Below are 12,055 nucleotides of genomic sequence, written 5' to 3'. Positions count from 1 at the left end.
ACTCTCTCTCTCCCCCTTCCCCTCCCAGCCCAAAGTCCTGCTGGGGTTTTTTTACTGTTTCACTTTCAGTTATTGTAAAACAGCCAACCACTTTTTTGGGGGGAGAGAGAGAGAGCAGTTGAGAGGCAGTGTGGTGCAGTGGTCAGAGTAGTTTGACTACAGGGACCTGGTAGAGACCAGGGTTCGAATGCTCCCACTTGGCCATGAAGCTCCCCAGGTGTGTGACCTTTGCAGGGTGAGCCCTGCCCCTGCCTCTCAGCCTCACCTACCTTACAGAGCTGCAGTGGGGATGACATTGAGAGGAAGAGAAGCACACACACCACCTGGGAGCCCCTTAGAAGGAAAAAAGGTGGAATGAATATATAAATGAGCAGCTTCTTCCGGTTGGCCCTGATGGGCTCCTTCTCACGCTGGCTGGAGGTCGTGTGTGCACGAGTTCTAATCCACCCTTCAGCACCTTTAACGATTTCTCCTGGGATGTCCCAGCAACCCAAGGCCGGGCGTGGTGGAGCGCCAAAATCCTTCCAGCGGTTGGACGCACGGAAATATTGCTGCAAGCGCAACTGCCCGTCCCCAAATCTGTTCCAACCAGATGTTTGTGGACTTCAGCTCCCATCACCTCCCAGCCAGCACAGCTGGGACCAGCTGGAGTTAGGGCTGTTGTGTATCTCAGGCTTTCTGTACGTGGGGTTCAGGGAAGCCATCGCCACATTCGAAGGGCTTGAGAAATGCAGCTTCTTAAATCCCAGCCCTGCAATGCGCTCTGTGTGGGGCCCCCCGTGCGTTTGACCGCGAGGCCACAGGGAGTGCAGGATGCTGCAGCGCAATTGCTGCCAGGAGGGAGGCCTTGACAGCTGAAAACACCTGTGCTTGCCCCTGGTTGCCCATTTGCTACTCGGCCAAGTTCAAGGTGCTAATAATAATAATAATAATAATTTATTTATACCCATCTGGCTGAGTTTCCCCAGCCACTCTGGGCGGCTCCCAATCGAGTATTAAAAACAATACAGCATTTAATATTAAAAGCTTCCCTAAACAGGGCTGCCTTCAGATGTTTTTTTAAAAAGAGATAATGGTTTATTTCCTTGACATCTGGTGGGAGAGTGTTCCGCACCACTACCGAGAAGGCCCTCTGCCTGGTTCCCTGTAACTTGGCTTCTCACAGGGAGAGAAACGCCAGAAGGCCCTCGGATCTGGACCTCAGTGTCCGGGCAGAACGATGGGGGGTGGAGACGCTCCTTCAGGTCTACTGGACCGAGGCAGTTTAGGTCTTTCAAGGTCAGCACCAACACTTTGAATTGTGCTCGGAAACGTACTGGGAGCCAATGTAGGTCTTTCAAGACTGGTGTTATGTAGTCTCGGCGGCCGCTCCCAGTCACTAGTCTAGCTGCCGCATTCTGGATTAGTTGTAGTTTCCGGGTCACCTTCCAAGGTAGCCCCACGTAGAGCGCATTGCAGTAGTCCAAGCGGGAGATAACCAGAGCATGCACCACTCTGGCCAGACAGTCTGCAGGCAGGTAGGGTCTCAGCCTGCGTCCCAGATGGAGCTGGTAGACAGCCGCCCTGTATGCAGTTGCAATCGAAAATTATTCAACCCCCCATTGCAAATCAGGTTTCTTATCAAAATTTACAGGCCTTCAGCTGTTTGCAATGAGCAAATCAAACACAAGCCCTTGGAAATAGCTCAGCTGCCCAACACAACGGACGCTTCCAGTGGTTTCCCCAGATTCAGCTGAAATTGCAACTTCAAATGACTTCCACAGTCTCCCTCTCCTGATACCGGCCTTTCCCAAAGCCAGGCGTTGGGGGGGTCTCCAAATTCCTCTGGTTCGTTTCCTTACAGTTCCACAAGGTAGCAGTGCTGCTCCATTCTTGACCACATTCAGCCAGGACAGATGAGAGAAAGTGACCTCTCTGCCCAGAGGGGAGAGTGTTGCTCTTGTGATCGGATCCTGACACTGGTTTCCCTTTGGGGCATCTGGTCGGCCACTGTGAGAACAGGATGTTGGACCAGAGGGGCCATGGCCCTGATCCACCGGGCTCTCCTTGCGCTCTTAACATTCCACGTTTTTTTTTTCTGCCAAGTTCTCAGTGGAGATGTGAATGGCCTTCCTTTTCCCTGCCAGAGGCAGCTGTGGCTTCCGAGCCTCCTGACTCATTTTCCTTCCTTATTTATTAAAATTCCGTCTTGCCCTCCCTCCCCCAGGAGCCCTGGGCAGCAAAGCAATAAAAACCCGTACAGTTAAGAATGAAACCCAATTGCAAGCTATTGCAAACATCGGGAAAGCATTTTTGAATGTTAAGAAAGCTGGGTTTAATGCCATGTGGCGCTACGGTCAGTGTGAGGATTGCTGCTCGGATGGACATTCTCCCTCCTCTCCCTTCCCCCCCCCCAAAAAAAACCCCTGTTCCGGGGTTTTCCCCAACCCCTGGAGCAGGTTTGGGGAGGGCGTGGGACTCCCATCGCGGAGAGGTGGAAAGTCCCACTGTGCAAATGGGGATCCGTGTGCTGACTTGTTTGCAGGATCCCTAAGGTTTTTTAAGTTGGCCTGTCGTACTGGCAGGGCTGGGCGAGTCTGACCAGGCGATCCGAGGGGGAGGTTTGGGGTTTACAAGAGAGGCAGGGCCTGTTTGAATTCACATCACCCTCTGCCTGAAAAAGAGCCACGTAGATTTTTGAGGGCAGCAATGCTTTGCTTGCTTCCTGCCTGCCTGCCTGTCAGATTTTGAAAATCTGTGCAGAACAGTGGGGTGTCTGCCTAGCAACATAGGGGGTTTTTTCAGGGTGGGGGTCTCTTCCAGTTCTTGGGTTCCCATATCTGGGGGGGGGGGTACAACAAGCTTTCCCAACCAGTCCCTATGTCTAGGCCAGGCATAGGCAAACTCGGCCCTCCAGGTGTTTTGGGACTACAACTCCCATGAACCCTAGCTAACAGGACCAGTGGCCAGGGATGATGGGAGTTGTAGTCCCAAAGCATCTAGAGTACTAGTCAAGCGGCATGATTAGCAGAACTGAAGATGTTGCTCTGTGCCATTGAACAAAAAGCTGCTAGAGGGAAGAACACAGAACCATAGAATCACAAAATGGTAGAGTCAGAAGGGACCCCCAGAGGGCATCCAGTCCAACCCCCTGCAATGCAGGAATCTCAGCTCAAGCATCTGTGACAGGTGGCCGTCCATCCTCGGCTCTTCCTGGTGTTGAGTCGGAAACCCCTTTCTTGTGCCTTGAAGCCACGGGTTTGAGTGCTGCCCTCCAGAGCAGGAGAAGGGAAGCTTGCTCCCTCTTCCATGAGACAGCCCTTGAGATATGTGAAGATGGTTATCCTGTCTCCTCTCAGTCTCCTCTCCTCCAGGCTAAACGTAACCTCTTCAGGTGGAAGGCATGACTCATCACCCACTAGCCTGCCCCTTATATAGAGAACGAAGAGATCGCTTTCTGAAAACTTTGTTCACACAAGGAAGCAGGCACACCTGGCAGAATCTGCTTGGTTTCTTCTGAGAGGGTATAAGAGCTTCACAACACAGTGGCCCTCTATGCACTGGCTGCAAAACAAGCAAACAAACAAAAAATCAGGAAAAAGGAGTTAGATTAAATCACACTAAGTTGTGATGATTCATAGGTATAACCTGGAATCAAGCTGGATTTGAGTTTGTTGGTTTCTCTAGTAGCTTCTCTTATCTCATGGTTGTTGGCAAATTGGATTTTAAAATGGCAAAAGAATATTAGAATGGGAGCTATCGAAGATGCACAAAGGAAGCTATTTTAATGCTCAGGAACCTGGCAAAGTCTTTTAAATGTTAGGGGTTTTTATATTATGGATAGATGTTCTCTATTATTTTATTAATACTATCGCCTAATACAGGTTTGTCATGGCCTTTGGCTGGAGCAATAAACTTTTGAACTTCAAACTTGAACTTGAATTAATACGTCAATCTTTCCTGGGATGGCTCAGTGGGTAGAGCAGGAGACTCTTAATCTCAGGATCGTGGATTCGAGCCCCATGTTGGGCAAAAGATCCCTGCATTGCAGGGGGTTAGACTAGAAGACCTTTGGGGTTCCCTCCCAACTCTACAACTCTTATGAATTCTATGGATGCGAGTCCTTAATCATGTAAAGCTGTGACTTCTGAACCGTTATGAACCGCAGACTTGAAAGGGAATCTGTCCAGTGGTCCTTAGTGAAACAGATTCAGATTCTCTCCCCCCCCCCCCCGCCCTGTATGTGTGGACCACATGCCTGGTAGCCCTGCGCTTAACACAAAAGGCAAAGTCTCTTTCCCACCTTCGGCTTTCAGAGGGAATGTTCCCCAAGTTGGCGAGGCTCGTTTGACAACAGGCTCCTTCCATGCCAAGTAAAAGGAAAGGTAAATAAAGGGACCCCTGACCATTAGGTCCAGTCGTGACCAATCTGGGGTTGTGGCTCTCATCTTGCTCTATGGGCCGAGGGAGCCGGCGTCCAGCTTCTGGGTCATGTGGCCAGCATGACTAAGCCGCTTCTGGTGAACCAGAGCAGCGCACAGCCGGAGTGGTACCTATTTATCTGCTTGCACTTTGACGTGCTTTCAAACTGCTAGGTTGGCAGGAACAGGGACTGAGCAACGGGCGCTCACCCTGTTGCGGGGATTCGAACCTCCAACCTTCTGATTGGCAAGTCCTAGGCTCTGTGGTTTAACCCACAGCACCATCTGTGCCAAGTGCTGGGAGCATTTCCCATTCCTCCAGGACCCACACAGGCAATCGAGTGCATCTCGCATCTTGGTTTATGGATGCCTGCTTTTCTGCTGTTGAATGGCTTTAAAAAACACTTTCATTTGAAATCTTTGTAAATGTAGTCAGCCGCTTCAGTGTGTTCTGTGATTTAGCGGTACAGAAAGACTTTTATAAATAATAAATGATAACAACCAAGTGCAGTGGCTTTGCGACAGCTGCTGCGGCTGCTCCCTCTGGCCCTCTGCTGCCAGAAGCCCTTTGCCAGCCAAGCTTCCTTCTGGCTGGGTCTCTCCCCCAGCCGCTGTGCCTCCTTGGCGGATGGCCTGATGCGTTCCTGGCTTCTCACCTGCCAAGAAGGCGGGGAGAGAGATCCCGGGCTCTGGCACCATCCCCCCTTGGCAGTGCCAGGTGTGGGAGAGCAGGGTGTCCCGGGGAGGTGACGGCCGTCCTTGTCACCCCTGCGGCTGCCAGTGGCGCAGGCTTAGCCAGCCCAATGAGTCGGATGCCTCTTACGCACCAGAGCGTCCCGAGGGGACTGGCACCTCGGGCAGATTTCTGGGAAGGGGCAAGGCCAGCCGCTCTCCCTCGCTGGGTAATTGAGAGCAGAGAGACGCGGTGTTATAACTGCAAGCTGATGCAAGAGAAATGCAGGGGGAGATGGGGACGTGGCAGAGAGCCCTGACTCACGGGTTCTGATCCTGCTCTTGCTCCTGCTTCAGAAGTCAGGGGTGCTGGCGTTTGGAGGCACTGTGGCTCTTGGGCATCTATTGCAGAATTATAGAGTTGGAAGGGACCTCCCCGGGGCCATCTAGACCAGCCACCTGCAATGTAGGAGGAACAAGCATTGCTTTAGTTACAGGTAGGTAGCCGTGTTGGTCTGCCATAGTTGGAAACAAAATAAAATTCCTTCCAGTAGCGCCTTAGAGACCAACTAAGTTTGTTATTGGTATGAGCTTTTGTGTGCATGAACACAAATAAAACATCCCTTTATTCCACTTTGCAGGCCTTACATGAGAGATCTAATGCCCTGGCTCCCATTGCAGGTGGTACAACCCCCCTGGGGGGGGGGCAGTAGGATTACATAGTAAAGGGTAAAGGGACCCCTGACCATTAAGTCCACTCACGAACAACTCGGGGGTTGCGGCGCTCATCTCGCTTTACCGGCCAAGGGAGCCGGCATACAGCTTCCGGGTCATGTGGCCAGCATGACGGAGCCGCTTCTGGCGAACCAGAGCAGCGCACGGAAACGCCGTTTACCTTCCCGCCAGAGCAGTGCCTATTTATCTACTTGCACTTGGATGTGCTTTCGAACTGCTAGGTTGGCAGGAGCAGGAACAGAGCAACAGGAGCTCACCCCGTCGCGGGGATTCAAACCGCCAACCTTCTGATCGGCAAGCCCTAGGCTCTGTGGTTTAATGCACAGCGCCACCCGCCGGGTTGCTAAAAGCCAAGGGACGCTGAAGATGCAAATAAGTACATTAGAACTCTGATGAGCTGGCTGGATCAGGCCAACGGCCCACCTAGTCGCAGCCCAGTATACCTGAAGGATATACCTCCATCATTCAGCCCAAACACTGAGGTCCAGCTCCAGGGCCTTCTGGCAGTTCCCTCATTGCGAGAAATGAAGTTACAGGGAACCAGGCAGAGGGCCTTCTCGGTAGTGGCGCCCGCCCTGTGGAATGCCCTCCCACCAGATGTCAAGGAAATAAACAACTATCTGACTTTTAGAAGACATCTCAAGGCAACCCTGCTTAGGGAAGTTTTTAATGTTTGATGTTTAATCGTACTTTTAATTCTGTTGGGAGCCGCCCAGAGTGGCTGGGGAAACCCAGCCAGATGGACGTAGTATAAATAATAAAGTAATAGTAGTAGTAGTGGGATGCGGGTGGTGCTGTGGTCCAAACCACTGAGCCTCTTGGGCTTGCCGATCAGAAGGTTGGCGGTTCAAATCCCTGGGGTGAGCTCCCATTGCTCGGTCCCTGCTCCTGCCAACCTAGCAGTTCGAAAGCATGTCATAGTGCAAGTAGATAAATAGGTACCGCTCCAGTGGGAAGGTAAACGGCGTTTCTGTGCACTGCTCTGGTTCGCCAGAAGCGGCTTAATCATGCTGGCCATATGACCTGGAAAAACTGTCTGTGGACAAATGCCGGCTCCCTTGGCCTATAGAGTGAGATGAGCGCGCAACCCGAGAGCTGTCTGCAACTGGACCTAACGGTCAGGGGTACCTTTACGTTTAGTAGTAGTAGTGGTAGTAGTATCCTGCTCTCACAGTGGCTGACTAGATGCCCCAATGGGAGACCCCCAAGGAAGACCTGAGAACCAGAACAGTGGCATACAGTGGTGCCTCGCAAGACGAAATTAATTCGTTCCACGAGTTGCTTCGTCTTGCGATTTTTTCGTCTTTTAAGAAAAAGGAAGCAAACCCGCAAGACGTTTTTGTCTTGCGAAGCAAGCCCATAGGGAAATTTGTCTTGCGAAGCACCTCGAAAAACGGAAAACCCTTTTGTCTAGCGAGTTTTTCGTCTTGCGAGGCATTTGTCTTGCGGGGCACCACTGTAGCATGAGGGGGGCCCACAGGGGCGCAAAATTGTTTGGAGCACAAAATTTCAACATCTGGTGCTGCCTCCATACAGCTGCGCTCTTCCGGCCAGTGCTGGGCTCTGTTAAAAACAGCTTATCCATGCAAACCAGAAAGTGACCCCTCCAGGCAGTAAAATGACTCTTGGAGGGCGATGGATGTCTCCTGCCCACCTCTGCTCTGTCTCTGCAGCCGGAGGCAGCTCTGCTTCTGAATCCCAGTTGCTGGAAACCGCAGGAGGGGAGAGGTGCCTTTGTGTTCGAATCCTGCTTGCTGCTTTTTGCAGAGGCGAATGTGCAGAGGAGGTTGTGGGGGCGGAGGAGCGATAGTGGCTTGTTTTGTTCTTGTTTTTATTATGTATTTTGTGTTCTTTTCTTGCATTTTTATGCCACAAAGCACCCTGAGATTTGCGAATGAAGGGGGGTACACAAGTTCAATAAATAAACTGTTCAGCCACAGTGAGAATAGGATGCTGACCTACGTGGGCCATTGGCCTTGTCTTGCAGGCTCATCTCGTGGGATTTATTCATTTCCTTTTCTGCATGCATTAGATGCCCAGTCACTCTTGCCTTTCCTTCCCGGGGGCCTTCGCTCCTTGCCTGAAGAATCATAGAATCCTAGAGTTGGAAGAGACCACAAGGGCCATCGAGTCCAACCCCCTGCCAAGCAGGAAACACCATCAGAGCACTCCTGACATATGGTTGTCAAGCCTCTGCTTAAAGACCTCCAAAGAAGAAGACTCCACCACACTCCTTGGCAGCAAATTCCACTGTTGAACAGCTCTTACTGTCAGGAAGTTCTTCCTAATGTTTAGGTGGAATCTTCTTTCTTGTAGTTTGGAACCATTGCTCTGTGTCCACTTCTCTGGAGCAACAGAAAACAACCTTTCTCCCTCCTCTATGTGACATCCTTTTTAATATATTGGAACATGGCTATCATATCACCCCTTAACCTCCTCTTCTCCAGGCTAAACATGCCCAGCTCCCTTAGCCGTTCCTCATAAGGCATCGTTTCCAGGCCTTTGACCATTTTGGTTGCCCTCCTCTGGACACGTTCCAGTTTGTCAGTGTCCTTGAACTGTGGTGCCCAGAACTGGACACAGTACTCCAGGTGAGGTCTGACCAGAGCAGAATACAGTGGCACTATTACTTCCCTTGATCTAGATGCTATACTCCTATTGATGCAGCCCAGAATTGCATTGGCTTTTTTAGCTGCCGCGTCACACTGTTGGCTCATGTCAAGTTTGTGGTCAACCAAGACTCCTAGATCCTTTTCACATGTACTGCTCTCAAGCCAGGTGTCACCCATCTTGTATTTGTGCCTCTCATTTTTTTTGCCCAAGTGCAATACTTTACATTTCTCCCTGTTAAAATTCATCTTGTTTGTTTTGGCCCAGTTCTCTAATCTGTCAAGGTCGTTTTGAAGTGTGATCCTGTCCTCTGGGGTGTTAGCCACCCCTCCCAGTTTGGTGTCATCTGCAAATTTGATCAGGATGCCCTTGAAGACAGAGAGCTCTCTGCCATGTCAAACCCAAACCCCTCTGACCGATCACGTCAATTTCAAATTAACTCCCCAAATTCCAGGGAAACGGTTCTCATCCCGACACACAAATCTACTTCGGTCAAACGGGAGCGCAGTCCCCGAATGCTGACTTGCCGGTCGATCTCCTCCTCGCGTCACGGCTGGCGTCAAGCACCTTCGCCATTTCATGCCTCTCATTTTGCCTCATTAAAATCTCCGTCTCCTGTCTGCCAGGGAAGCTCCCGGAGGCGCCCCCCCCAAATGCTCGCATTGGGCTGGCCCGGGCCACGCAGTCTGGGCCAGGAGCCCAGGGTCTGTTTCCTCACCCTGAGGCGCGAAGGGAGCCGTTTCTCCTTGGCTCAGGCAAGAGCCAAGCTCTGCGTCATGGTGAAATAGGATGAGGGTGACGGGGGCGGGCAGGTTGTCCTAGACCCAAGGGCCTGGTGGCGTTGCTGGGAGGGGTTGTGGGGGGAGGCTCTAGGCAGCCGTGAGCATTCCTTCCGTTGTGGGGCACAAATTCATTCACATGCCCCTTCTCTCCCTCCCTCTCTCCCTCTCTCCCCTCCCCACATTTCCACACGGTTTCAACCTTCCTCCTATTAGAGCAACAAAGAACAGCTGGCCTGCCCCGATTTAAATTTTGCTCTATTTTTATCATCTTTTCTTTTGCTATTGAGCTTCCTTCGAAGGGCATCTCCTCGGGAAAGGCAGCCTCGGAATGTTTCAAGGAAGCAAAATGAAGATAAGGCTCTTCTCCAAGCGAGCAGAAGGAAAGGGGCTTCTGCAACCATGAGCGTGCCCAAACGTCACCCTCCGGCCTTGAAACCTCTTGTTTAAAATAAGAAGCAAGGGAATGTGCGGTGGTGACCAGAGGCATCCGCTACGGAGGTCAGCAGGCCAGGGGGTGACTTGGCCCCGCTTGCCTTTGCCCACGCCGCCTCCCGCTCTCCCAGGGGGCGTCCAGGGACCCTGCAAGCCGTGGGCCTTGACCTCAAAGCCCAGACCTCTGGCTGGGCAGCAATAACATGGGGCTGTGACCCCAAGTGCAAATTTATAAGGGGGTGAAACCAAGCGCCCCCAGCAAAGGCTCCCTCGTCGAGACCAGAACCGCAGGGAAGCAAGCCATACCCAGGCTGGGTCTTTGGGGCTGGGAGGTTGCAGTGCCGCCTCTTTGCAGCTGGCCAAGGGATGCCCCCGCATACTCTGCCGATGAGGGGAGAGCACCACTGCCCCCCCCCAAGAGGAAGGGAGGAAGAGGAAGGTGGGAAAGCACTGCCGGAGCCATGTGCGTTGCCCAGAGCGCCTCACTGCAAGGACAGGAGGGTGAGGTGCAGGGCTGTCTTAAGCATATGCAGCACCGGGGTGAAAAGATCCGCCTGGCCCCGTGCGCCCACCAGGTTACCCAGTCCCAGGCGCACAGGCGGGCGGAGCCGGCCAGCCGCCTCAGCGTCTCACTGGCTCGGTCGCCCCTGAAGTCGTGGCACGGAGCCACCCACAGCAGAAGAGCCTGCCGTGGCGCTCCGACTGATGGGTGGGCTCTTCCCCGGACAGCTCTCAGGCCCCGGACTCTTGGCCTGGCGCCCCAAAGAGCCCGGCACCTGAGCACCCCGCACCCCTAACGCCTATGGGTAAGACGGCCCTGGTGAGGTGACATAGCGGCGCTTTCTCTGCCTTATCTCTACTCCAAGGTTGGAGCTAGTTTGCAAGGAGAGATGCTCTTGATGAGACGCTGGCCGGCGAAGGGACAGACCACAACACTTGCCTTGCCCTGGGCACCGGCAACCCACGCTACACCCGTGCTGGGCAGGCAGCAGCGGGGACGGACGCCAGGGTCCCTGCCCCGAGGCGCTCTCAGATCATTCAGCTGCAGCAGGGGCTGAATGCTGGAAATGTATTGGCGAATTTCTCCCCCCAGGCAGCTGGCCAACAGCACAAGTCTGCCTGGAAACGCAGCAAGAGAAAGTGTATGCCTTGGGGGTGGGGAAGTCCTGCGTTTGGCTTCAGTTGGCTGCCCCACTGAGATTGTTAAGAAGTTGCTTTTAAGACGATCTGCTGGATGAGGCCAGTGGCCCATCTACTCCAGCCACGGCCACCAACCTAAATGGCTTTAAAAGAGAGTTAGACAAATTCATGGACGGCTCTGCTTTTCCTCCACAGCCAGAGGCAGCCGTGCTTCTGAATCCGAGTTTCTGGGAACCACAGGAGGGGAGAGCTGCTCTTGTGCTTGGATCCTGCTTGCAAGTTTCCCATTGAGGAATCTGGCTGGCCACTGTGATGCTGTGCTTAGCTGGGCCTTGGGCCTGATCCAGCCGGCTCTTCTGACATTCCTAGGAGCTGTCAGTTCCCATGGAGGATGCAGCTCAGGCAGGCTGAGCGGCGCATGGTGACGACACCCTTGCCGGGTGGGGCTGTGGGCAGCCAGCCGAACAGCAGGGGTGGTTGGAGGGAAGCAGAGAGCCTGGCCGAGGGACGGCGGCTTCTGGGCGAGAGATGATGAGGCAGCTTCTCTCATTCCTCAGCAGGTCATGTGGGGTCGGTGACTGAGCTCTCCCCGGCCACGTCATCCCAAGTGCCACCAGTTTTTGGCTCAGGTGATGCTGCTGGGAAGGCAGCCAAGAAGGAGCAGCCCCCGGTCTGCCTCTTCATCTTCCTCCTCCTCCTCCTGTTCCTCGCTCTGTGTGCCGCTGGCAGCCTCTCCTCCTGTGTGTCTCCCCTCTCTTCTCCCCCCCCCCCCAGCCCTGGTTTGGCTGCCTGCCAGCTACTCTCTCTTTCTCTCCTCGGAGGAGTCAAGGGCTTGGCCGGTGTTCACACTCTGAGTATCCTCCATTGACCTGGGGTTGCCGTGGAGACGCCAGCTGCAGCTTAACGCCTGGCTGATGCCATCTCCACCCTGCAGGCCTGGGGTTCCCAGCACGTGGTGCTCCTCGCGGGAGCTGCAACCGCAGCAAAGTTTCAATGAATGGTAGAATTGGAAGGGGATCCTCTAGTTCAGTGTTTCCCAACCTTGGGCCTCCAGCTGTTTTTGAACTACAATTCCCATCATCCCTGACCACTGGTCTTGCTAGCTAGGGATGATGGGAGTTGTAGGCCAAAAACATCTGGAGGCCCAAGGTTGGGAAACTGCAATGCAGGAATCTCAACGTCTTCTTCTCTGGCGATCCCTCGTGGCCGAGTAAGATTGTCTTCCGTGTACACGGTCTTAAAAGTGAATCCGTAAGTGACTGTGGAGGCCAGTTCTGGATCCAC

The sequence above is a fragment of the Podarcis erhardii genome (genome assembly GCF_964252035.2).
Source record: "Podarcis erhardii genome assembly, chromosome: 10".
Classification (NCBI taxonomy): Eukaryota; Metazoa; Chordata; class Lepidosauria; order Squamata; family Lacertidae; genus Podarcis; species Podarcis erhardii.
The sequence above is the reverse complement of the archived record's forward strand: the minus strand, read 5'-3'. Positions refer to the sequence as shown.